At 44.7% G+C, this 27,558-nt stretch overlaps 1 long non-coding RNA gene across 1 annotated transcript; it reads left to right on the top strand.

Annotated features, from left to right (window-relative positions):
• Window positions 1-622: 622 nt before the first annotated feature.
• On the top strand, window positions 623-26,627 carry LOC131502324 (uncharacterized). Its single transcript, XR_009257007.1, has 3 exons — window positions 623-1,620; window positions 1,760-1,926; window positions 24,820-26,627. It is a non-coding gene; the product is annotated as an uncharacterized LOC131502324 (long non-coding RNA).
• The last annotated feature ends 931 nt before the right edge of the window (window positions 26,628-27,558 follow it).

Genomic DNA, 27,558 nt, shown 5'->3' with positions numbered 1-27,558 from the left:
ACGGCTGTCCTGTGAACTCAAAGGTTAGGTTGCCTCAGGTATGACATTTTCAAGGGATAATCAGGAAGTTTTAAGGATTTGGGACTAGAACCAGAGCTTTGCCGTACCTTAAAAATAATCTTGCAACTTTCTCGTTTCCGCGGTCCAGTTCTTTGAAACTGTTTAGAACGTGCATTCTGATCCTGAAATGTACACGTTATAAAGGAAAAAAAAAAATGTGAGCTTGTCAGATGAACTACAATCACCAGTCTCATAAAACTGAGTCACATCCAAATGGGCTGCACTTACGCTACCCTCCCATTCTAGGGAAAATGTGGCTGGGGGAGGCAGTGTGAGTCATCACCTGGTTTGTTTGACATACGCTTCCTTCCATAAATTGGGAATGGCCAGCAGCACAGTGTTCTGGGCTTGCCTCGGAGAAAGAGCCGTTGCAGCCTTGCACGATCAAAATAGGGCCTTTAGGTTTGAAGGATGAAGTTGAGCGCATGTTTTGGCTTCAGATGTCGGGGGAGGGGGAGAAACTGACAGACCCAAACAGACAACATTTGTAAGTACCGTTTTCGGGTGGGAGGGGGCAAAGAAATGGTAGGGGGTTTTCACAATTGAATTTTTCCTAGGACATAAATGTGTAAGCAATAAATCGGAGGTGTTTAACATAAATAGATTGGTAGCTAGTACGTGGTGGTGGTGGGGGGGACTCATTTACTTAATGAGAATGTTCTTGATGTGAGCAGCCTAAAACGATTACATGAGAGAGAGAGAGAGAGAGAGAGAGCGGGGGTGGGGGGAGACACATAGGACTTGGTAGCTACCGAACAAATGTGTCACGACAAGGTTTAATTTGGCCTGAGTTATCCAACCATTTTGAAAGGAATGCATTTTGGTTAAGAAACTTGTTGATGGCGCACTTCGAATCTCCGTTGGGGGTATTTTGAGGGGATGGGAAGAGAAGGGGCTCGCGTCTCCTACCCAGTTTCCTACCGGAGTTTTCCCGAGGCTCACTGGAGCCTTCTGAACTAAAGACGTTTAGAATGCAGAATTGTTGGGGAGACTGTAGAGGAAGGAAGAGTGTATTTATAGCTGAAGTGGGTTTGTAAACTCAGCCTTTGCTTTGGGATTAATTTTTAATAAGTGCCAGGCATTCCTCTGATTTTCATCCTGGCTTGGCTGTGGCTTTCTCTCGGTCTGTGTGAAGTTCGGGTGTTCCCTGTTTTAAAGCCGGAGTTGTCACAGCCTGGGCGTTTTCTGTTTCGGCTTATGGCTTTTTTTTTTTTTTCTCTTTTCCTGAATGAGTGTCCTTTGTGTAACCCCAGTAATTCAGAAATCCTGCAGTCATAGGGACTGCCCTGTCATGTGACTTAGGTACTAGGTGCTGTCTGTGATTGGTCAGCAGCTAATTGGCGGGTCCCTATAAGAGGTCCTGCTTTGGGTGTCCAGCCACCGTCCTGCCCGGAGTGCTGCTCAACAAGGGTGGAGGTGTGTGGGGGGGTGGCGGGTGTCCAGTGATTCAGCTACATGTGATAGATGACCAAGTGACTTCTTCCTTGGGGTCTGCACATCACTAGAAGACACCCAACACCGGTGGTGGCCGACTTGATCAAACTCTGGCTCCCCGAACTGGTAACTGTCACTTTAATATAGCTTACTGATTAAACTCAGAAAAATGCAGCTAAAATTTTTTTGCCAGGAACTTGTGTGGACTTAACTCCCTGTTCCCCAACCCCCCCCCCACCCCTTGTTCTTGTTCGTTTTGTAACAGGAATGAAATGCAGTTAACTCTTTAGAAAACTTTCGCAGGAAAAGCGCCTCGTGTGATCTGGAACAAAGACATTTTATAATCAGATTTATCAAGCTGTGAAGAGGGAGTTGTAGCGAACGGAAGCAGCAGCATTCTGTCACCAGGAAATACTGCTTTATCCAGAATTGGTAAGTGAAAAGTGGCATCACTCCCTAATAGATATCATATGGTGTATGTGGGAATTGTAAAATTGTTCACAGACCCCTAACAACTGTGTTGAACCAGAGAACACATAAACAGAGGGAGGAATTCTCAAAAGAAGTTGCCCAGGAATATACCATAAAGTCTGAGAAGAAGCCAGGTTATTAACAAAGATGATGAGCTGGGCTTTGCCGGTTTAGACAAATACATGTAATATAACCAGTTGGCTTGCCCTCCTCCTTTTTCTTCTTAGTGGGGAGAAACAAATCAAACGGGCTGTTTGGTAGAGTTGGGGCACTGATAGTCCCTGGGTATAGGTTTCCATTTAGTCTGAATAGTCTGTATAATATTTGAAGGGTTGCTTTCAGAATTCCCCAGCTTGCCCTCCTAGCCCTCCCTGTACCCGAGGATGACAACTATTTACTTAGAACGCTACAAAATGAAAGTTTAAGTAATGCATTGGAAACATTTCCTACCGATCGTGAGGGGCAGATTCAGCTGGTAATAGGTTTTTTTACATTTTAAAGTGTCTGATTTCTCGATTTGGCTTTTTAAGAATGATTGTGCCGGGAAGGGGGAGTAGAATAAGAAAATATAGTTAGAATGGGGCTGGAGTGGCTACCTGATCTTACTATTTTCTTATTGGTCACTACGAGCAACCATGTGATGTCTCCTTATAGAATCCGACAGGAAAAAAAATGTTGTTATTTAACTGCTAGCAATGATATAGGTAGTTTTGGTGATGTTCCTTTATGAATGTGACTATAATTAAAACCGTTACTGACAGAGTGGTTACGTTTGGGGTTCTGTAGGACATAATGCTGTTGATTTCTGTTTTAAGTACCTTAAGGCAAATTGAAAGTCGAATCTGCCCGTCTGACTTTTGCTTCCCATTCCGTTACTTTCAAAATCTTAAAAATCCTTAACTTGAAAAGGAGAAAAACGTATCATAAAAAACAGGATGACTTGTAAGGTCAATTTTGCTCAGACTAAGAGCTCTCAAAACTCCGGTATCAGGATTTAGTTTCAAAGAAAGAAACAAAAAGCAACGTGAACATGGCCAGCAAACCAGATTGGTGATCCAAACGTGTGACTGTTACAGGTTATTTGACTTTAATTAAGGTGTGGCTGAGGACAGGAAAAACTCTCCTGGTTTCCCTGAAGCCCCTGAATTTATAGGTTTGAGATATTTACAGGTAACTTCTATCCAATTGTTAGCTTGTGTTCTGTGATTCTCAGTTACCTTGAGCTCTGTATTTCATGTAAATACCTGGGCAAAACTTGATGATTTAATAATCTGGCTACTGCCATGCTTAATGAGAAAAAAAAAAGCCTCTTCAGTTTTAGGTTTTACTCATCCACTGAGAAGCCGTTGTTTTGAGTGATAAAAATATAATGGAAGCAGAAGCAGGTGGAAACAGTAAATGCCAGGAAGTATATTCCAGAAGAGTTCCTTTAGCTCTTCATGTTTTTAATTCTCTTTGCTCTTTTGTTACCAACTTACTGATTTTTAAAAATACATGTAGGATAAATGCCATTAACATTGCCCTGACTTCTCTACTGGGGTTACGGAGAGTATTATTTTTGTGTGCTCTGAAAAGATACGAGCACCTTGGCTTTGTGGGGCATGTAAAACTACAGACTGAAGGTATGCAGGTCAAGTGACAGACCTCAAAACAATTTCTCGCAAATAGCATTTGATATTTGCATACTCAGGGATATGAACATGCTCCCTTTGAGCTTGTTTCTTAAGTTTTTGGTGTAGTATACAGTTTTATCCAGAAGTATTTTTTTTTTAAGGTTAGGTATATGGGGTGTGTGTATATATTTGATTGGGGGAGGAGGCTTAATTTCTTAGCGAAACAAGTGGCTGTTTGTTAGAATCTAGATAAGCCGCCTAGTGTTGTTCCTATGACAACTGAGGGGTTGGGTGTTGAAATGTAGCTTTAAGTTCTCGGTTTGGAAATGTCATTCAGACCTCCCACTACAGTCTCATTGAGTAGGAGGATAATGAGAAGGGGAAAAAACCATGAAGCAACATTAAGTACCTCCGTTCATTCCATGTCTTCCTGACTCGCCTTTGTGTCCGGATCGCCATGGGAGTGGTAAACACAGGTTTCGAACAAAGCAAATACTTCAGGAATAGAATCCACGGAAAGGGGTCCGAAAAGTTGGGGAAGATAAATAACAACATATGGGGCTAATAAAGAGGCGGGAGAGGTCGGCTTCCATGGGTTGGTGCAAATCCTTTGGTGGCAGGATCCTTTAACTACTTTGGCTGACTTTAACCATTTTGGCTGATGAGTTTCTTCATCTCCTCTGGGCTGACTGCGGAGAACACTGTATTCTTTTAAGGCACGTGTTTTGAAGTCAGTTATTTGCCCTTTGATAGCTTGTCCGTTTCCTGTGGGAAAGAAGGTTGTACCCTGGAAATGGTGGTAAAACCCAAGTATTTCGCCCTGTAGTGAAAAACTACTTTAAGACCTGCCGTTCGTAGAAGTGACTCGGTTGACCGAGTCTCTTACGGTGCCCTGTATTTGGAGGGGGGAGGGGTGGTTTAGATACTGTTTGGCATAGATTAATTAGGGAGTCATGGATTTTCCATGCCTGAAGGGCTTCCTATTTTCTGCTCCTAAGTGGTTTTGACTATTTATTTGGTCATTAACCATGACCTGAACTGAGGGGAGGCTATTTATATATAGTCTCTATTTATCCCACTTAGTACAAGCGTTCGTATGGTTTACTGGTGTTTGATTACGGAGTGCTGTACCAGACCCCCCGGGAGTTTTCATAGGTAGAAGAGTCCCCCTGTTACCGTTATCAGATCGTCATCGTAATGATCACAGTGTCCGATACAGGTCGGTAGACCTCTAATTACTGACAACACATTGAGCTTCTCTCATGTGCCAGGCACTGATGTAAATGCATCACTGACGCCCACAGCAGTGTCCTGGCCCCTAGACGTATCAAATGCTTTACCTACCTTAACTTATATTGAATCCTCGCAAAAAGTGAATATCACCAATCCGTTCACCCCTGTTTTACGCGGGGAAACTGATGCACGCAATGGGGAAGCGACTTGCCCAATGTGACACCGCCCACGCGGTCTGCCCTTAATGAGCCCACTTAGGTCTGAGAGACACCTGTGGCACAGGAAGTCTTGGCTGAGTCAGAGGGGTGGGTCAGCTACTTACCTGATTCCTAGGTCACCCGGCGCCCTGCTGTCATCAGAAGCCGATGACCTCGCCCCTGTGGTCACGGCCAGGAGCCTGCAGTGGAATGCTTCTCCCAGGTCCTCCTGGGTGGGAGTGTGGGAGCTCCAGGGGTGTGAGAGGCTGTTAATCTCTTTACAGGCTTGCCAGCATTGATCTCCACCAGCAGGCAGCAGGACTTTTTGATCTTAAAAAATTAAGACACACGAAACAACTCTTTCCTCAGCCCCAAGGAAACAATCTTGAGTAGCAGGGAAAAGTCTTTTCATAGACATTTTCTGGGCCCCTGAGCCAGCAGGCAGTGCGGGCCCTGTGGAGGGCATGGGGTCACCTCGGAGGGGGTGAGCACCCTGGCATGGGAGCCACGTTGGGACAAAGCAAGGGCCCTTTTTGGGGGGGGGGCGGATTCAGGCAGTCTGTGGAACTTGAGCTGCATGACCTTGAATGACCATGAGATCATGACTGGAGCTGAGATCGAGAGTCGGTTGCTTAACTCACCGAGCCACCCAGGTGCCCCACAAAAGGAAACTTGTTAACAGCACTTTTCAAACAAGTATATAAGGTGTCTCTTCAATACCTATGCATTTCTAGGGCTAAAAAAGATTCATTCCAAGCTGATAGCAACCTCCCCATTCTCCTTCCCAAATTCTCTGTCCCTCTACCCTGCTTCATTTTTCCTCTTAGCACTTGTCTCTCCCTGATGTATTACTTCTGTGTTCGTTTGCCGGTTCAGTCAATCACTAGCAGAAATGTTATTTTTGAACTAATGTAAGGATCTTTGATTTATTTCTCTTTGATCTCCGTCTGATTGTCCCTCCCATCAGTCTCAGGCTGCTGTCGGTAATGAAATTTTTTCTGCCCATTGGATTTCTCTTACTTATTAGTTACCATTTTTGTATTCACAGCCATGAGAATTTCTTCAACAGCTTTGATTGTGCAGTCAGTATTCGGAGAACTGATGGCTTCATTCAGGAGGGGAAACTAGCCAAATTTGAACATAATCATTGAGGATTTTTAAAATCAAGCGTATTTTAAAGGACTAAGGAGGATATGCAAAGTAAAATACTTCCATGCTTTGTGAACTGCCTTCAATCTAGATAGGGAGCTGGGGAACCATGCAAAATTTTTATTCCAGTGAAAACATGGAAACTCATGTTTCCAGGGGTTAACATGTTAAACTCACCTACCTGGTACCAGTATTTTTTTGGGGGTGTTGGAAATTAAGAAAAATTTCAATATAAGACAATTCTACAAAATTACACTAAGGAATGTAAGTGATTAGGGGTCCCTGGATGACTCATTCGGTTAAGCATGTGACTCTTGGTTTCTGCTCAGGTCATGATCTCACATTTTGTGAGTTCAAGCCCCACATCGGACTCTGCCCTGATGGTGCAGAGCCTGCTTGGGATTCTCTCTCTCTCTCTCTCTGCCCCTCCCTCTGCTCGATCTCTCTCTCTGTCTCTGTCTCTGTCTCTCTCTCTCTCAAAATAAATAAACTTTAAAAAACATAAAAAGAATATAAGTGATCAAATCTTGGACAGTTTGTGGGTCAGGTTCCTAAGTTCTCAACTATAAGCTATTGCCATAATATCCTATATTGATTCTGGTTTGCACATTCCAAAGTATTTAGAGCATTTACATAGTTGATTTTCTTTCTTTAAATTAATTCCTAAAGGAACAGATGAGATGCCTGTAAAACTGAATACAATATGTTTTTGTAAGTCGATACAATATTTGGGACATTTTGTTTTTCTTCGTTACATTTTAATAGCAAAATAGTTTCTCACTGCTTTCGATGATAAAGTAATACCTTGCTTAAAAGCACAGTGTAACGGCTTCCTTTAAGGTAGAAGGTGGAGTCATCGATTGTGAAAAGGAAGGTAAGGTTTTATTTTAAAGGATCTTCTTTTTCTGCCTTGGAAGACTTTAATTCTCCATAAGCACCTGTTCCACTAAAAACCCATTGCTGGTGGTGGCATTGGAAGAATGCTTTGTTGTCCCACCTCTCTTAAAAGTAGATGGATAAAGGCTTTTTCAATGAAAACCCATCGATTTCTCTCCGTTAGGACGTGTGTGACCTCTGTGTAAAGTGAGACCCGAAGGTCTTACAATTGAGAGAGACTGAGTTGAGTTTGTATGGGCCCAGCGAAGCTTTCCAGGGTGCTTTCGAAGTTCTGATCACCTGGGGAAACAATCTCCAAACCTCCAGGCATTGTCTAGTGAGTGGATCAAGTACGTGGCAGTGGTTACGGTGACCCCAAGAAGGTGCCCGTTCACGGCACCCATTGAAGCGTTTGCTCCCCCAGAGGTCTAGCCTTTGGGCTCCAACAGAGTAAATGAGTCCATTTATTTCCCGAAGCCCTCGAGAGTGGAGGGTCAGGACTCACAGGCTCACGGGGCTATGGCAGGAAAGGAGAGAACCACGTGTAAATCACCTGCTGTGGTCCCTGGAATCATGGTGCTTCACACACTTGAGTGCCCTTCCCGGATCCTTTTGGGAACAGGCTTCAGTTCGGTCGCAAAGCCTGTGGATCCACTCTAAGGTATGTGTCTTTCTTTTTCTGTTACAACAGAGCGCCATTATAAGTGCTCTGTCCGCGCTGACCGTTTCGATCCCCTCGACATCCCACTGGCGCGATTTGGGGGGGCCCGTTTCATAGATGAGGACACTAAGGCACAGGGGTAAAGGAACACGCGTAGGGCCATTCACCCGGTAAGCTGTGGAACCAGAATGTAAATCCAAATAGGCTCTTGGCCGGTACGGATGGGAAGTCCTTCTGGCAGAAAAGCAGAATAAAAGTTGACTGAACCTGAAAGTCTCAGAAATGGTCTTCTCATTTCTATTTTGCAAAGTGTCACGTCTTCCGAGCCTGGCCCTCTCAATAGTGAAATACACAGTTGACTTTTTCTGTTTCTTATTTCACAGATCAACGGGGGCAGTTTTAGTCATTTGTGTGTTATGAGTTTAAATTAGGCCACGAAAGGCCAGGAGGGGAATTCCTTGTTTTCATTTGATCTCACGCGCTTCACAAATTTACTCATGTAACTTCCCCTGCTTTTTTTTTTTTTCTCGAATGTTTTCACTTGAAAGTGGGGGGTGGAAGTGAGAAGTTTGTGAGCCTTTGGGTCCCAGGGATGCACGGTTATTAACCTTTCTGGAGATTCTTCTATCTGGCGTGGAATTAATCCCTAGAAATGGAAAATGAGTACGAATCCGCAATGACTGATGTCTTTCTCCTTTATCTGCATCTAGTTCTGGGTGCTGTCTAGGAGGGCGAAACTGCCGAGCAAAAAATTGCAGGAACCGATGTGCATAAAAAGCCTATGTTTGGATGAGGAGTTCATTTTCAGAGTGTGGGAGAGGGCGTTCACATTTGAGAATTTTCCTCCTCTTTCAAATGTGGCTTGAGAATTTGACTTGGAAGGTGAGGGCAAGCTACCCAAGCTGACGGGTTCAGGGCGCTTTGAAATCTCGGGGCACCTGGGTGACTCAGTCAGTTGGCTTCTGACTTCGGCTCAGGTCACGATCTCACGGTTGGCGGGTTCGAGCCCTATGTCGGGCTCCACGCTGACATTGTGGAATCTGCTTGGGATTCTCTGTCTCTCTCTCTGTCTCTCTGTCTCTCTCTCTCTGTCTCTCTCTCTCTCTGCTTCTACCCCACTTGCCAGCTTTCCTCTCAAAAATAAATTAAAAAAAAAAAAAGAAATGTTTTAAAAACATCTCTTGGCCTTGGATTGACCTTGCCCGTAGGAGGATATAGGAGGATATAATAATCCTTCCTTCCTTCCTTCCTTCCTTCCTTCCTTCCTTCCTTCCCTCCTTCCTTCCCTCCTTCCTCCCTCCCTCCTCCCCTCCCTCACTCCCACTCTCCCCCCCCCCCCTTCCTTTATCCATATTCTCACATAACTCATTCAACACCTACCTGCAGACAGATGAAAGAAAGGACAGTGTGAGGGTCCATTAGGGGAAGGCAGCCCACTCTTTGTTCCTTTCCCCTCAGTGACTCCATCTTTTATTTGATCCTTTGCCATTTTTGCGACAAGGCACATTTCACAGGCTGACATTCATAAAAGTCTTTAAGCATCTTCCTTTGGCAGCCAGGCTTCTTTTTTTAAAGTAAGGGAGAGAAAAGGCTTGTGACAGGAAAATAATGCAGAGAAATGGTCTTTCTTTCTTTTCTTTTTTGATGGTGGCGGAGGAAGGGCCCCCTAGTAGGGAATGTGGCAGGAAATACAGTCTAAGAAGCCCCAAGCTTTCAACTCCTTTCCCTGTTTGGAGCACATGAAGAGACCACAACGATGTATTGGAAAAGATTTTTTAAGTAGGATTTAGGCTAATTTGGAGGGGGGGGACGAAATCCTGCTCTGCCCTCAATTAAATTTATTGTGAGATTTTGGAAAACATCTTTCAGTAGGGATGGGAGCAACGAGGGATACCCTCTCTTTTGGGGAGAGGAAGATACGGAGGGAGGAGGATTTGTACTCACACTTGGTGATTATTTTTTTATTAAAAAATTTTTTTTAACATTTATTTTTTATTGAGAGACAGACACAGAACATGAGCATGGGAGGGGCAGACGCAGAATCCAAAGCAGGCTCCAGGCTCTGAGCTGTCAGCACGGAGCCCGACGTGGGGCTCGAACTCAAGGACCTCGAGACCATGACTTGAGCCGAAGTCGGACGCTTAACTGACTGAGCCACCCAGGCGCCCCTCACACTTGGTGATTTTTAGCCTGGGAGTCATTTGGCACGGTTTTTTTTTTTGGGGGGGGGGGGAGAAGCCAACAACAACACATAACTAACCATTCAGGTTCTTTGTCCTGGCACAAACCGTGTGTGTTTTCTGGTAGAGGGTTGACCACACAGCAGCAAAGGTAAAACCCTTCTTTCTCTTCTACCCATAAGGAATCTATTCTTCCTCCCCCCTGGTCCTGCCTGCTTTCTAATGCTTGAGGATATGGGCTCTCCTCTAACCTCCGTCCACCCGGCCCTTGAAGTATGGGGCGTTTGGGTGAGAGGTTAACAGAAATTGTCCCCGGTGCCGACTAGACTTCATGAGCTTGTCGTGGAACAATTGGCAGAGAAATGTGCATTTTGCAAAAACGTGTTGCACACCTCCCACGTGCCGGGTGGTGTTTTGGGTCTGGGAATACGACCGTGCACAGGGTTCCTGCCCGCATGGCAGTGGGGGGAGGCTGACAGCTAGGTGTCAGTAGGTACTTAGGTCAGACAGAGGAGTATCCGAGGGGTCCAGGAAGAGCGGCTTATCCGGGGCTCTCGGGAAAGGCCTCTCTGATGTCGTGATACTTTGCTCAGAGACTTACCCACAGGTATGCGGAGGAAAAGGATTGTAGGCAGAGAAGACAAAAACCACTCCAGTGGAGTTGGGGGCAAGCTTGGTATGTCCATGAGTTAGAAAAGAGGCCAGTGGCTCAGGCACCTAGGTGACTGTTTATTTCAGCTCAGGTCATGATCTCACTGTTCATGAGTTCGAGCCCCGTGTCGGGCTCTACGCTGACAGGGTGGAGCCTGCTTGGGATTCTCTCTCGCCTTCCCTCTCTCTCTCTCTCTCTAAAAATAAATAAATAAACTTGAGAAACTTTATTTTTTTAACGTTTATTTATTATTCAGAGACAGACAGAGACAGAGCGTGAGCAGGGGAGGGGCAGAGAGAGGGGGAGACACAGAATCCGAAGCAGGCTCTAGGCTCTGAGCTGTCAGCACAGAGCCCGATGCGGGGCTCGAACCCACAAACCACGAGACCATGACCTGAGCCGAAGTCAGATGCTCAACCGACTGAGCCACCCAGGCGCCCCAAACTTGAAAAAACTCTTAAGAAAAGAGGCCAGTGTGGAACAGTAAGCAAGGGGGAAGGTAGCAGATGAGGTCTGGGAGGTAGTGAATATCAGGTCTCCTAGGGCCTTGTTGGCCACAGAAGCTGCTGGAAGGTAGGAGACGATAACTAGAGAGAAGGAGGATGGCATTCTGAGAGTATGGGTGATTTTATGTAGGGATCCCAGAGAGACCAGCCCATGGCGCCTCATAACTGGAGTGTGTACAAGTTACACAGGGCTCTCTTTGGATAAAATGCCATTTTTGTCATTTAAATTACCTGAAAACCTTGGGAGGAGGAAAGAGGGAGACGGAGAGAGAAAGTTGAGCTAGCAACTCCTTATCAGCCAAGGAGCCAAAAGTGGGTTAATGCTTCGCTCTCCAAGGGGCATGTCTTTGCTGATTTTATACTCAGTGAAACAGCTGAGGATTGGTAACTTCCCTGGTTTCCACGTAACTCTGTGTCAAAAACTCCGTGTTTTCTTTTTGGGGGACCTTAGTTTTATGTTCAGTTACTTGATCGATGTCCTCTCAATTGTATATGAAAATCTGCCCGATACAGGTGAAAAGGCTGTGTTCCACCGTCCTTGTTCTGCAATCGGAGGCAGGAAGGGAGCGTACCAAAGTCAGAACAGTTGCTCAGTCGGGAGGAATGCAGGTGTATCTACTTACTGTCTTTTAAATAACTGTGTTAAAGCCATTTTTTTTTTTTTGCAATTTCTTAAAGATAGAGTCGATTGCTGCAGATGGGTTGCAGTCCCTTGTCATCATCCGCTCTGTCATCATCTGATGTTAGACGTCCTCCCTTTTGTGTTAACAGACGTGGCATCAGTGAGAGCGGACGTAAAATGCGTATACACGTCATTTTACCGACATTGGACCCCGCAACCAGGTCTAACGGCACGCACCGCGCCACAGGGCTTGAGAGCTGTTTGTACGTCTTGTCCACGTTTATCTTCCTTCACCCGCCCCCCCCCCCCTTGAGACTTTATTTTCTTACCGCCTCGCCTGACTTTCCACTAGTTAGTTATGCATTTGGGTTAGCACTCCTATTCTTTGAGCCAGGGACCCCACCTGCAGAAAAGAGTTAACTGGTTTTGTCATTTATAGTTTAGTTCAACTGGACCGGATTTCCTCACTGCCTCTGGCTGAAACTGACTGAGAGATTGAGAGTTTCACTTGTGGGTTGGAGAAATGAGTAATTGGGGAACATAGAGTGTTTGCCCGAGGAGGGCCTGGTTTGCTCTTGTCCCCCCCCCCCCACTCCCCCCCCCCCCCCACCCGGAGGTGGGAACTCTGGACTGGGAGAAAGGGAGCTGAGAGTTGGCACTTCCTGTGGAAGCCAGCCCCCTTGGATGAGCTTGGGAGTTGAGAGAGAAAGGTGTGAAGTAGATAAGGAAGGAGGTAGGAGACCCCGCCCCCCAGGGTACCTGCAGATTTCTGGTCCGAAGCCCAGGTGACTTCTCTCTGTCATCTTCGACCTGGGGGCCCATTCCCGTTTAGCTCCTGAGACATGGGGGGCGGGGGTGTGTTCCTGATTTATCAAGGAATTCGGGAATGGGAGTTGAGACCCAGTGGCCCCCAAATTCCCCTGTGTACGTGTCTCAACCGAATCTGCTTTCTAGGTGAAAGATAGAGAGCTAGATGTTAAGGTCCCTTTGCCACCTGGTCTCTGACTTCTAGCTTTGAGGGCAACACATGTGTTAACTCATGAAGTCGTGTGTTCTCTTTGGTCCTTTTTCTAAAGCCGGTCACCTCCGATGGTCTCCCGGGGCTTGCGCCGTTTTGCCCCATGCATCCCGGGATTTCCCCCCTTGTCTCCCCCATATAAATAGACCATTTGCTGCCTGTGTTCTAAGACCTTGCTATTTCTGCCTTTGACTGGAGTCCATTCTGGAACGCCTGTGTGGTGTCTGGGCGCTGCAAAATGAGTCAGTTCCTGCAGTTTGGTTACAAGTTCTCAAAAAGTATTTCAGAATGTGGATGTGGTCAGCAGAGTCATTTTCCAGGCATCTAAAAGGAAACCCACATCAACTGTAACAATTGAGCTGCGAACCAATGGCCCCGCACGGCACGGCAGAACCCGGCCTGCTTTTCCTCAAAGGAAAGCCTGTAGCTGCCCTCAAACTAGCCTACTCTGTAGATCTTAAAGGAAGACTGTAGCCATAACTGATTGCACAAACAAGTGCGAAAGAGGTTTGGCCTTCCGTCGCTTTTTGAACGTGGGCACAAGTTTGATGCGAGAAATTCTTTTTGCAAAATGGAATCTTCAGGGATTAGAATGCACTGAGCACAAAGCGTGAAATGTGGCCTTGGGGACAGGAACTTTGGGGATCTTAGCTGATGGCGCTGAGGAAGAACTAAGATGGTTTAGGTACCACTGCGACGCGCGGAAATAGGATTATTTTGTTCAGTGATGGAGCTCTGAGCCTATGTAGAGTTAGCGGCAATACCAGTAAAAATAATCCCACCCTTTTTCTAGCTTTAAAAGAATTTCAAGTTTGTCCTAACATTTGGACAGTATTTTAGTTCGGCATTGGTGAGGTTTTTTGATCCTCTCGGGTTCCCGTGAATTAATGTGAAATTTTGACCCTAGTTCTTAGGTGTCCGTTTTGCACCACCCATTAAAGCCGACGGAGTTTTCAATAATGAAGAAACAGCCTAGAAAAAAGGGGCAAATGGTTTGAACAGACACTTTACCCAAGAAGAGAGACAAATGACAGATCTGCATATGAAAAGATGTTCACCATCAGTCCTCATGAGGGAAATGCAAACCGAAACACCAGGTGATCATTCATTCGAGGGTCGGCAAGTTTGCGGATGATCTAGAACTCTCCTAATACATTTCAGTAGAAACGTAAAATGGCACATTTTGGAAGACCGTTGGAGAGTTACATAAATTGAATCATACAGTGTGTCCTCTCTTCTGTCTGGCTTCTTGCACTCAGGGTGGGGTCCTCTATGTTGCGGACTACATTAATAACTCACTTCGTTTCGGTCTTGAGTAGCATCCATCATACGGATACACCATAGTTTGATGATCTATTCACCTGTTGATGGACATCAGGGTTGTTTCCGGTTTTTAGCTATTACTTATAGGAGCAGAAATGTCTGCACCATACGGTAGGTGTATGTTTAATATCTGCAGCAGGGTTCACATGGCAAAGATGAAAATCCCACCTTCAGATTCTACCACCGTTAGAGAAGTAACTCTATTTGCAGAGCACGGGGACATTGATAGAGTACTTTGGTAAACCTCATTTTGTGTGATCATCTCCGCCATCCCGTTATCGGTAGGATCAATATTCCTCTAGTTTTCTTGGGGCACACGCTGCAACCCAGAGAAGCCAAGCTGTTTGCCTGGATCACAGAGCCCCCAACTTCTTGGGGAGAGGTCACCATTCTTCCTACTGTACCTTGTTGCTTCCCCAAATTCATGTCATTGGGTACTCGGCCAGGGTTCTTTGCTCATTGGTTTGTCACTTACTAGAGTCTCCTCTGTTTGCATACCAGCTGCCCGCGGTGATGGTCTTTAATCCTGTTTCCCCTTGTCTAGAAGGGTAGTAATACAACCCCAGGCTTCATGAGAATGTTCTAAGGGCCAAAGACTCATTTGGTGAAAGAGCCACGGTAGCCCGTAAACATCGTATTCGCAGCGGATATTGATATTTACTATGTGATTTCCCTATCAGGCGTGCTTACTGATGGCGCGATACTTAACTCCATTAGAGCTTAACTCCATTAGTTGCGTTGTGGCTTCCATCAACATTGCCACGTGTCATGATACATGAAATCTTGTGCACTGGATTATTGTCAACTTTTCTTTAAAAGATACCAAACAGTCCTGGAGCACCTGGGTGGCTCGGTCGGTTAAGTGTCCGAATCCTGATTTCGGCTCAGGTCATGAGCTCACGGTTCGCGGGATCGAGCCCCGCACTGGGCTCTGCGCTGGGCAGTTTCTCTCTCTCCGACCCTCCCCCCCCCACCCTTCTCTTGCTCATCTGTGCTCTCTCTAGCTCTCAAAAACAAAACAAAACAAAAACAAAAACAAAAACAAAAACAAAAACAAAAGATACTACACAGTGCTTAGTTGAGTCCTGACGCCTGAAACTCATGGTTTGAAAGGACACTAAAGAGCTGAAGGCAGGTGCCATTAGGGTTTACTTAGCTAAGAAGGTTGGCCCATCTGTGCCTGGCACCTTTTTCCTCCTTGGCTATGTTGACTGACAGTTCTCTTTGCTCTGTGTCACATTCAGTGGCCCTCTTTCTTTAGTATCCCTCTTCCTTTCTGATGGGTCTGTTGCCAACCAAAGTTATCCCCAGCTGACGTGATGAACAATGTGGGGACCGTTGTAGCCTTTTTTACTCCCTAGGTTGGCCTTTCACAAAATATGTTTTCAGAAGACAGGGAAAAACTTCTCTGGTTGAATAAGTTCAGGAAACACTGGGTTGAACAACATTAAATTAAGTTTCTTTCCTGCAGGACTTCTCAGAACCTTTTATGTTTGTATTGAAACTTCAAGAGAAGCATAGAGTACCTCAGTAACATTTCCCAAATTTTAAGAGATTCACAGAACTGTGGTGTGTGTGTGTGTGTGTGTGTGTGGACTCGTCTCTTGGTTTAATACTCCAAAGTTGAATACACTTTGGAAAATGCTGTCTTGTAACTTGTCATTTGCTGTGTTGGTAAAATGACAATTTCCCTACGAGTTTTCTGTCTGTCCATCCTTGTACATCGAAAACAAATCGTGACTTGTTTTCTTGACTAGGGTCTGGAGAGTTCCAGTTTCTAAACTTTCTATTCACGGTTTTAAAACTCATTCAGGGGGTGCCTGGGTGGCGCAGTCGGTTAAGCGTCCGACTTCAGCCAGGTCACGATCTCGCGGTCCGTGAGTTCGAGCCCCGCGTCAGGCTCTGGGCTGACGGCTCGGAGCCTGGAGCCTGTTTCCGATTCTGTGTCTCCCTCTCTCTCTGCCCCTCCCCCGTTCATGCTCTGTCTCTCTCTGTCCCAAAAATAAATAAAAAACGTTGAAAAAAAAATTAAAAAAACAAAACAAAACAAAACAAAAAAACAAAAAAAAACTCATTCAGGTTTATTTTAACCTTAGAAAAATCAGGAGATGTAATCCTCTGAGGGCACAGAGATAGTGAGGTTTTGCCCAAGCATGAAAGTCAATGGAAGGAATTTCTCTCTCTTTTTTTTTTTTTTTTTTTTTGTCTTATTTTGGTTTTTCACCAAATCGTCTAGATTCTGCCGTTTGAAGTCCCTCCATTTATTCCATCCCTGTTCTGGTGTCCCAATAGCTGTCCTGTGGGCATGTTGACTGTTAGTGAGTACAGCAGTAGGATGAATTTGACCTCTCAGCATGAAAAGAATTACACTGTATAGATTTTTTTTTTTTTTAACAGTTTGTTCCCCCAGACGACACAAAAGTTCAATCATCAGGATAGGACTTAAAAGGGAGCTAATGTCAGAATGAATCGTAATCGTCAGGGAGAAATTCGAATAGTTTCAATGCCGCTGTCTGCCAGTGAGGAACGGGAAGTGGGGAGCGTTGAGTTACAGAGCGGACCAGGTGATTCTGGACTTTGGTGAGTTGGGGTCGTTCCTGGCTTGTCACATCTCCTTAGGAGACACGGGGCTCGATCCCACAAACCGTGAGATCATGACCTGAGCGGAAATCAAGGGTCGGACATTTAACTGACTGAGTGACCCAGGCGCCCCCATCTTCTAGCTCCTTAGGCCTTGCCATTTTCTGTAAATGAGAGCGTTTTGCTATTCCTTTTTGACTGAAAGGCACTGCTTCGGTAGACACATTCTCTCCTGTCCTCCGTAACCAGTCCTTTCAAGGTTGTACATTATCCTTCAGTGCCAAGTGTCTCTCCTGACGCCTTTCTCCGCTCACAGAAAGGGGAACCAGATTTCCCTTGTGTTACTTACCAGGAGTATAAACAGCAGTTGTGTTTCTGTTATTTCCCCTTTCAACTTAGCGATAAAGTTTGCCACTGTGTCTTCCCCCACCTTGCACAGGAAGAAAGACTTCCTTCCTTCATCTCTTGCCTTTTTGCTCAGGACTGTGAATAATCTTCCCTTTCTCTCGGACTCTGGATGCTCACCTTTGCTAACTTTTTTTTTTAAACGTTTATTTATTTCTGAGACAGAGAGAGTTAAAGCATGAACGGGGGAGGGTCAGAGAGAGAGAGAGAGAGAGAGAGAGAGAGACAGAATCTGAAGCAGGCTCCAGGCTCTGAGCTGTCAGCACAGATCCCGATGCGGGGCTCGAACTCACGGACCGTGAGATCATGACCCGAGCCGGAGTCGGACGCTTAACCAACTGAGCCACCCCGGAGCCCCCCCCACCTTTTTTTTTTTTTTTAACTCCGGAGGGTTACTCCGACTGTATCCTTCCTCTCCCAACTTCTGGTTTTCTCCATCTGATACCCTTCCTCTTCTACCTAGTGTAACAGGACAGCCCAGGAAGCCTTACCTCATTGATGAGTGCCTGGGTGCTGTAGTTGGGTGTCGGGCTTCTCTTACACCCCTTTTCTTCTTGGCTGTATTGACCTCTGTCTCTCCTCCTTGCTCTTTGTCGTTTTCCATTTATTTATTTATTTATTTATTTATTTATTTATTTATTTTGAGAGAGAGCGTGTGTGCAAGTGAGCCGGGGAGGGACAGAGAGAGAGAGAGAGAGAGAGAGAGGGAGAGAGAAAGAATCCCAGGCAGGCTCCGCACTTGGCACTTGCCAGCACAGAGCCCAATGTGGGGCTTGAACCCACGAACCGTGAGATCACGACGCAAGCCAAAATCAGGAGTCGGACGCTCAACCCATTGAGGCACCCAGGCGCCCTAACTCTTTGTCATTTCCAGTGGCCCTCTGTCTTAAGTAGCCCTCTTCCTCTAAGTTGAGAGCTTGATCCTTTGATATTTTCTTCGTTATTTTTTTGAATCCGGCTCATTTTAATTAGATTGATAGTGTCTCTCTAAACACTGACGTGTACTCTGCAGAATCATCCATATATTGTCAAAAACGTACTGAGTGTAGACCAGTCAAGCATCAACTAATGAGGGAAGAAGGGAGAGAAAGTGTTTCGGTGGTAGTAACTCAGTACTGCTCAATAATAATGTTTATTTATTTTGAGAGAGAGGGCGCAGGCAAGAACATGAGCAGGAGAGGAGCAGAGGAGGAGAGACAGAGAGAGAGAGAGAATCCCAGGCAGGCTCCATGCTCAGCGCAGAGCCCGACGTGGGGCTCGATCCCACAACCCTGGGCTCATGACCTGAGCTGAAATCAAGAGACTGACGCGTAACCAGCTGAGCCACCCAGGCGCCCCTACCTTTGGTTTCTTTGTGACCAGTTGAAGTGGCCGCACATCCACTGGGTGGAGATCGCTCTGGGAGCAAATACTTGATGTGCAGGTTGGGACTTTATAAGGCTGTCTTTCTTCCATTCTCTAGAAACCGAAAAACATCCAATTCTGTCCCTTTCCCCAGTGTAACACGCATCAGAACAGTCTTTTATAAATCTCCATCAACTTTCCTGTTTTCTCTTGGTTACATAGTAGAATCCACGTTATCATCCTGTTTGCCCTGGTGAATATCTTGTGGGTATTGTAACCGCTAGGTCATCAGATAGTATCAGCAAGCATGATATATACATGTAGCCCTCCATCATTTCAAACGGTTATTATTGGCCCCTCCAAACCTTCACACGTATCCGTTAGCCGTCTTCCCTTTTCCTTTGTGGTATGAGTCATTTACCCAAACCAATAATTTAAAAAATCAACATACTACCACGGACCTCGTAATAATTGAAGTCCAGTACGACTTCTGGTAGACGGCTATGATTTTCGGAAGAGGCTTCATTTGATTACAGTGTAGTTCATTGTAAAACCATCGTGAGCCAAAGAAACCGTAACATGTGGATGTTCCTTTTGTTCTTTTCCTTCTTCTATTCTCTTCCCTCCTCCACTGTTACTTGTTCGGTTGTCTCAATTGTTTTCATTGCACCACAGTAGATCTTGCTTACTTATCCTGTGGAATGAAGGCATTTAGGAGAACCTTCCTGAATGCCCAGGACTCTTCGGTACCCGCAAGGGGTTATATAGGAACGTGCTGTCACTGGCCTATACTTCTGTTAGGAAACTGGCTCCTTTACAAGTAAATAGCTTGCTCCTATAAATACCCACAAATGTTACAGAAAGGTACCATAAAACTAAGTTGGGAAGCATGTATTGTTTAAAGGATAAGGATACGTAAGAATTTTCCTGGAATGGAGATCCTCTGAAACTTGATGGGAAGAGCAAAGAAAGACCAAACGAAGAATTTCGCACCGTGAGCACATTCGGTGACAAAAGGGAGTTTGGTGCCGCGGCGAAAGCAGAGGCCTGGTGGACATTTGATTCTGAATGAAACCTGCAACACTTACGTGTCTGTGATACTGACACATTTTCAAAGACCCCAGTAATAATGGAAAAGGAGTAGGGGGTTAATTGTGACAAAGTAAAGGGATAAGTCACAGAATCTTGGTCGAATTGCCTGGTTTGGTAATTACAGGTTCAGAAGAATCACCTTGTTTTTTTTTTTTTTTTTTTTTTTTTTTTTTTTTTTTTTTTTTGGACAGAGAGAGACAGAGCATGAACGGGGGAGGGGCAGAGAGAGAGGGAGACACAGAATCGGAAACAGGCTCCAGGCTCCGGGCCATCAGCCCAGAGCCTGACGCGGGGCTCGAACTCACGGACCGCGAGATCGTGACCTGGCTGAAGTCGGACGCTTAACCGACTGCGCCACCCAGGCGCCCCACCTTGTTTTGATCTTAACTCTGTTTTTACTTACCATTGATAGAATGCAAATGACCTTTCTTCTTCAGTGATAAGAGTTCCTCACTGCAGTTGCGCACCTGCTGACATTGTATGAAGTGAATTGAGTGGTTTCTTTCAGAGAGAGGGAGAGTGACACAGAGAGATATTTGCACATGGATGGAAGTTCAATTAATTTCTGGACCTTGTCCATAAAAAAAAAAAAAAGGCTGTTCCTTAGGTGAAGACCATCCTTTTTCTCTTGAGTGTTTTTAATGAGCCAAATGATTCATGTTTTCATCCAGCGATTGTGTAAAAAAACAAAAAAATTTGGTTTTCGTTGAGAAGGATTAAAGGCATGTGTCTAATTGCTAAATAGTATTTTTAAGAAACTAGTCTGGGTCTGTCTTTATGGGCTCTAAGTGGTTTCGCCTTTGTAAGCTTGTTTTAGGATCTCGTGCCAACCCCATCCCTTCCCAGGCCTGTTCGGACTAGAATTATCTGGCAGGCAAAGTCCTTTAAAAAAAAAAAAATGTCTTGAGCAGGAACGTCTCAGAAAATGTTCACCTCAGGCTTCAGGTTGACCTGCAGAGCAATTTACTAAATAGAGCGATGCGAAAATCAAGTGACCATCAGCTGGTGTAAATGTTTTTGGTCCGTCTGGTCACAGGATCTCAGGTATGCAGGAGTTGGATGGGCTGCAACCACGTGCTGGTTATGGTGAGACCCTGGCTCACATACCTCTTAACGTAACCCAAAAGGAATCTAGGTCTGCAAGAATGTACTTTAGTTAGTCACCTGTGTTTAAAAGGTTGGGTCGGGGTTTTTTTTTTTTTTTCCCTCTGACATAGTTTCACCCCATGGGGCCCGGTGTGTATATACGTGTACATTTCTTCCCTGGGCCGGCCGGTTGAGTTCATTAGACTTTTTGTTCTTAACCACACTGGAGGCAGTTTGGTAGTTGTTTTTGCGTTTTTGGTCAACAACTTTATGGAGGGATATGATTGATCGACAAGGAACTGTACGTATTTCTTGTATGCAATTTGATGAGTTTGGACATACGCAAATGCCCACGATACTATCACCACAATCGAGATGTAACAGACATATGCAACACCTCTTAAAGCTGCCTTTATGTCCGTGTGTGTGTGTGTGTGTTTGTGTGTGTGTGTGTGTGTGTGTGTGTGTGTGTTAAGAGCACTTAACATAAGATCTACCCCATGGGAGGCCGTTTTTGTTCATTTAAAAAAAATTTTTTTTTAATGTTTATTCGTTTTTGGGAGAGAGCATGAGTGGGGGAGGGAGAGGGAGACACAGAATCGGAAGCAGGCTCCAGGCTCTGAGCTGTCAGCAAAGAGCCCGATGTGGGGCTCAAACCCATGAACCGTGAGGTCATGACCTGAGCTGCAGTCGGACACTTAACCGACTGAGCCATCCAGGCGCCCCATTTTTGTTCGCTTTCTAAAGTAAACTCTGACTTTGTTAAAATAGCTTTCTGGGGTGAGTCCTGTCAGATCCATAGATATATTTGTATTCCTATTTAGTTTCCGAAAGCTGCTGGGACATGCACTAAAATATGCGAAATCGCATGGGTGGGTGTTGGAGGGGACATCTAGAGTCAAACTTGACCATTTTGACTTGGGAAAGTCAACGTTCTATTCATCCCTCTTTGTTGACTTCCAAATGCAGTGCCTGGGGTTAAATTTCTTTCCAAAAACCACAATTTCTAAAGTTAGTGATACTTTGGGGGTGGGGCAAATAGAATTGTCCCAGTAATCCCTTAAAAGAGACAGGGTAAGTCTACTCTTGTTTCGTTGAATGACCCGCGACACTGCGTTTCTTTCACTTCTAGTGGAACTTTGATGAGAATGCCATTTTATATCTCTCATCTTAGCTTGAAACATCAGTGGGTTTCTTTACTTCTTGATTTGGTTTATAGGTCACCCCTGTTCTAATTCTGGAGAGTGAGCTCTTCAAATTCTAGGTTAACATTTCAAGAAATGGGCTTTATCTCCATTCCAACAAGGCTTTCCAACAGCAGGTGTCAGGCTTCACTGTTCATCAGCCTTCTTCCTTCAAACTCCCTTTCCCATTCTTTACACCTCGAATAAATGGTCTTTAGCTTGAATGGACAGAAATTTTTTAATCCGTTGTCTTTATTTTGTTTGCTTGCACCGTGAATGAGACTTGAGCAGCAAGCACCTTGGTTATAGTTCTGTCACCCGTCCCTGGGGCTTAGCTGGCTTCTTAATTGCTAGATAATGGAATTATATATAATGTGACATTTTCAGTTGGACCCAATTCCTTTTCTTTGACTTTTACTTATAAACTCTGAAAATGGTTCTTTAAAATTTTTATCTAAAAATTTTATTTTTGCGGGGGGGGGGGGAGCGGCGCCTGGGTGGCTCAGGCGGTTGAGCGTCCAACTTCGGCTCAGGTCATGATCTCACAGTTTGTGGGTTCGAACCCCGCGTGGGGCTCTGTGCTAACAGCTCAGAGCTTGGAGCCTGCTTCGGATTCTGTGTCTCCTTCTCTTTCTGCCCCTCCCCTGCTCACACTCTGTCTCATTCTCTCTATATCTCTTTAATGCTTAAAAAACATTAAAAAATTAAAATAAAATAACTTTTTTTTCATCTCAGGTTGAGTGCGTGCTCAACTAGGGGAGAGGGGCGGAGGGAGAGAGAATCTTAGGCAGGCTCCCCACTCAGTGCAGAGCCCAACATGGGGCTTAATCCCAAAACCCTGGGATCATGAGCTGAAATCAAGATTTGGACGTTCAACCGACTGAGCCACCCAGGTAGCCCTATACTTTGAAAATGTACTATTGGTTAATACTCTGTGCTATAGTGTATTCCTTAGATATTCTATTCTATATTTTAATAAACTTTAAAAGTGTGTTAGTGGCTGACACTAATCTATAGTACAGTCTTTAGTAAAATCTTACTTAGTTTTCCCTTTTGGTATTACCTAGATAAGTTTAAAAGGAGGGGGGGAAAGACCACGTTAACTTCATAGTTCTTTAAATTTAGGAACATTTGGAGGATAGGCAGGGCAAGCTTTAACAATTAAAAGTATCATTCATTCTTCTAATTTAAATATGGACCAAAACTTATAAAAGGTAATCCTTTGGATTTTGGCATTAAAACTAACCAAACTGAACCCTTGCTTCACTGTAATTGTCAGTGTTATTCATAAAAGTAGAGTTATGAACATTTAGTCTTAGCGGCTTATGAAAAATAAATTGGCGTGTTCTATAAAATGCTTCATTTTACATTGAGGGTGAGATTCAGCCAAACCTGCACAAACAGTCTTTTTTTTTTTTCCACTTTGATACTTCTGCCCGGGCTTTCAGGCAGGGCCAAAATGTCCTTCACCATAGAGTTGGTTTTAATTTAATGAAAAAGGAAAAAAAAACCAATCAAACTAAAACCTACTTCACCTTGTAAATTTCACCCTCCTCCCCTAAGAGCGAACCACCTGGTGAAACACCATTATTAGAACTTGGCAAGTAGCTTCTGTCTTAAAATTAGACATCTGTGATTAAATAGTTAAATCATTCCTTTGAAATGTATGTATTTAGAACTCCCAGAAAGCTGGTCATCTTTTCTCACAGCCAACACAGTTTTTTTTAAAGGCGCTTTTCCTGGCCACGAATATTTCAGTGTCATTCCGTGGTCTAGCTACATGTCCAGTCGGATTGCCGTGATTTAAAGTTCTAAGTATTGGGGCGCCTGGGTGGCTCAGTCGTTTAAGCGCCGGACTGTGGCTCAGGTCATGATCTCGCAGTTCGTGGGTTCGAGCCCCGCGTCGGCCTCTGTGCTGACAGCTCGGCGCCTGGAGCCTGCTTCGGATTCTGTGTCTCCCTCTCTCTGTCTTTGCCCTTCACCCGCTCACGCTCTCTCTCTCTCAAAAATAAACGTTAAAAAAAAATTAAAGTTCTAAGTATAAGCTTTCTTCCAGTTGATGATCACTTTCCTCAGTCTTTTCAAAGTGACAGCCAAAGCATTTTAAATTCATAAGAAGGTAGGATTCTAAGTAATCTTAAAAGTCAAAAATAATAATTGGCCATGGTGGTCATGTGCCAGGATGAGAGTGCCTTCTCGAAAACACCGGGCTTTTTCCTGCTTCGGGGCCTTTTTTCTGACTCTTGCCTCTCTCCTCGGTGTCCTTTCTCACCCCAGGTCTGTGACAGGTTCCCCACCTCCCTCCTCCTCCTCCTCCTCCTCCTCCTCCTCCTCCTCCAAGGATCTGCTCAAATGAGGCTTTTCCCTGACTACCTATGCAAATAGCGTTCCTCTTTACTGTCCCATTACTCTGTGAAACGGTCATACATATCAATCGAGTTTCTTTTTTGTCTTTGCCTACACACCCCTCGGATCTTAGACACTCAGTTCTATGAGTGCAGGGCCTCTGGTCAGTGTCACACTTCCAGGGCCCAGCAGAAAGTACGGAGAAGGCACTCAGTAGGCATTTCTGGGGTGAATGAATGAATGAATGAATCCATGGAGAGGACATCTATCCTCGAACTTTTTTGTCTTCCGACATCGGATTAGGGGAGGAAAGCTTGGAACTGACATACTGGCGAGCTGCTGCTTTGAATACTTGGTGACATCTCTTTTTTGCAGGTTTCTTTGGTGTGTTAGACATTTGGTAGAAATAACTTTATCATCCTCAATTTATAGTGGGGAAATATTATTTCTTTACTGTAATTGATCAGTTTTTCATATAATAACATTTTACTGCAAACACGTGCCAGGTAATCAGTTGTAGCTTTTCTCACAATCATGTGCCCAGAAAGGCAGGGATTTTCATCTCTTGTTTGCTGCTGAATCTCTAGCACCTGGGAGAGTATCTGGCCCTTGATTCAATATCACTCAATCAATACACACTGAGTGAATAAATCTAGAGGTTTGTTTTAAAACTGTATACATGGGATTGTTGTCAGCTATGTCAATAAAGAAAATACGGAATTGAAATCCATTGATATCACTTCCCCATAAGTTTCCAGGATTGATGTTTTTCTCTTTCCTTCCACAGAACCCCTCCCCAGAAGGCTGCGGATCACCTAGCTGCTGGCGTGTGTAGGTACCCTCAATGGCTCAGTAGCCAGTGTAGATCCTGTCTTTTGTAATCAGTAGCTACATCTGGCTACTGGGTCTCTGATGGCATCTTCTGGCTTCTGTTACAGCATCCTGAGCAAGGTTATTGGGGAGTCCTTAATAATTCAGTTGTTGCCTTGATTTACACACACACACACACACACACACACACACACACACATAGAGTTAAGTTCCCGAGTGGTAACTCTTCCATTATTAGCTGGAGAGTGAGAACCATCAAGGTTTTATGAATGATGAGGTGACTTGATTTCAGCACCACAAGACGGGGGAATCCATAGACTCTCTTTTTCTTTCCTCTTTTCCCCATGTGGAAGGTGTCATTTGGTCACAAAACCATCTGTCTACCTATCTACTTCTCTACCTGTATATCTTATTCATCCCTCCATCCACCCATCCATCCACCCATCCACCCGCCCATCCATCCACCCATCCACCCACCCATCCATCCATCCATCCATCCATCCACCCATCCATCCACCCATCCACCCATCCATCCATCCATCCATCCATCCATCCGCCCACCCATCCGCCCACCCATCCGCCCATCCATCCACCCATCCACCCACCCATCCATCCATCCATCCATCCACCCACCCATCCACCCACCCATCCACCCATCCTTTTCATCTCTTGACTTTTAAATGGCATTTTCACAATTATGTGATTAAATAATGACAATCTGACGGTATGGCAGTTTAAGGAAATTTTACTTGTCGTTGATAAGTCCCAGCAGTGCATTCTGACTTGTCTTTTCAGTGTGGTAGATAAGATACATACCAGGAACTTTGAACATAGCCGGCAATTGCGTTGAAATCATGCATGGGGAGGACTTGCAAGGCCAGCGTCCAGGTCTGGGGCGTGAACCTGGCATACAATGTAGATATCTGTGTTTCTTGGGCAACAGCTACATTGTCTGCTGGGTTTCAGGCTACCTGGAAACATGTTCTTCATGGTTATGCCCTCACCGCTTCACCTGTACGGGGTTGGAATAACTGTTTCCCAGGAGGCATAAACCTGTGGGCTTTAGCATTGGACAGAGCGTAGAGAAAGACCTCATGAGAGCTGATCACCTTAGCAAAGAATTATTTTGCCCTGATTTCACCCAAGATGCTCTCCCACACCAGCCGAGGAAACGGAATGAACCAGAGAAAAGGTGTAATGCCATTCTTCCTTCTTTCTGCCTCCGCTCTCAAAGATTGATCCCCTTCCATGCCGTTATTAATTAGTGTTTGGTTTCTGTTCGTAATTACTATCACAAGGCACGGCACCTATGGGCCCCGATCACAATTCCATGCTCATTTTGGTTTCTTGCCCAGGAACCCAGTTTAGTTTTGTTCTCCCCTTACCACAGCCCCGTAAGTGAGTGACTCTGTCTCACCAGAATCCAGAGCTTTCACTCTGCCCCAACATTCAACCCCATCATTTGCTCCCTGAACTGAGCTCTGGAATTTATGTAAACTGGATGTTTGTTTGTTTTCTTACCACTGCTCACCATCTCTGTTATGAAACCAAAAGAACAGCTTTATGGCATGACCGAGAACTTGTAAAGACAAGACACCAGTTTGCAAGAGAAAGGGAAGAAGAGAATGGAAATAGCTTCTGGAAGACTTTTTACGTTATGTTTTGTTTGTCTGCTCCTGGTAAATAATGTAATCGTCTAAACATTAAAAAAAAAAAACCCTAGCAATTTAAACCATTAAATTCTCACTAAGAAAGGAATATAACTTTTTATTTTTTTTTTAAATTTTTTTTTCAACGTTTTTTATTTATTTTTGGACATAGAGAGACACAGCATGAACGGGGGAGGGGCAGAGAGAGAGGGAGACACAGAATCGGAAACAGGCTCCAGGCTCCGAGCCATCAGCCCAGAGCCTGACGCGGGGCTCGAACTCACGGACCGCGAGATCGTGACCTGGCTGAAGTCGGACGCTTAACCGACTGTGCCACCCAGGCGCCCCGGAATATAACTTTTTAAAGAAGTTTGTAACCTCTTGGTTATATGAATTGGAGAATTTTAGTAAGAGATCATGTGTTTTTAATATGTTTAATATGTTTAATTTTAATATGTTTGATATGTTTAATATGTTTTTAATTAATATGAATTAACAGATTTAAAGTAGAAAGTGAATGATAAGGAAATGTTTGTATGTAATGGTTGATTTTTGTGATCATAATGCATTTTTGTCACCCCATGCTGAATTCAGGAAAAATAAAGCTAATGACTTGGAACTTTTTTTGTGTGTGCATCGTGTGTGTGTGTGTGTGTGTGTGTGTGTGTGTGTGTCTTTTGGCTTTTTATCCACCTATCAGTTCTGTTACCTGTTCTGCACTGAAACCACTGGCCTGTCCTTGCACTTGAGAGAAAGTCCTTGCACTTGAGGTATTTGACATCCTTAGAGGAGGGATGAAGGTCTCTGGGTGGCATGCTTATATTTAATAAATCATAATTCCCAAAAGGACAGTTTTCTTTCTCCTCTGTCCACTCCCATACTTGTGATGCCCTTTGAGTCCCTTTGCCTGTCATTAAAAAAAGAGTGTTGACAACGAGACCGGCTGTGAAGAACTCCTTACGTGGTCAGGGTTTCATTTCCCACTCAAGTGCAATGTGCCAGTTATTGAATTGATCCCGAAAGCCAGATTAAAGGTACAGACGACA

Source organism: Neofelis nebulosa, chromosome X, assembly GCF_028018385.1.
Source record: "Neofelis nebulosa isolate mNeoNeb1 chromosome X, mNeoNeb1.pri, whole genome shotgun sequence".
In the NCBI taxonomy this organism is placed as follows: domain Eukaryota; kingdom Metazoa; phylum Chordata; class Mammalia; order Carnivora; family Felidae; genus Neofelis; species Neofelis nebulosa.
The sequence above is the reverse complement of the archived record's forward strand: the minus strand, read 5'-3'. Positions and strand labels throughout refer to the sequence as shown.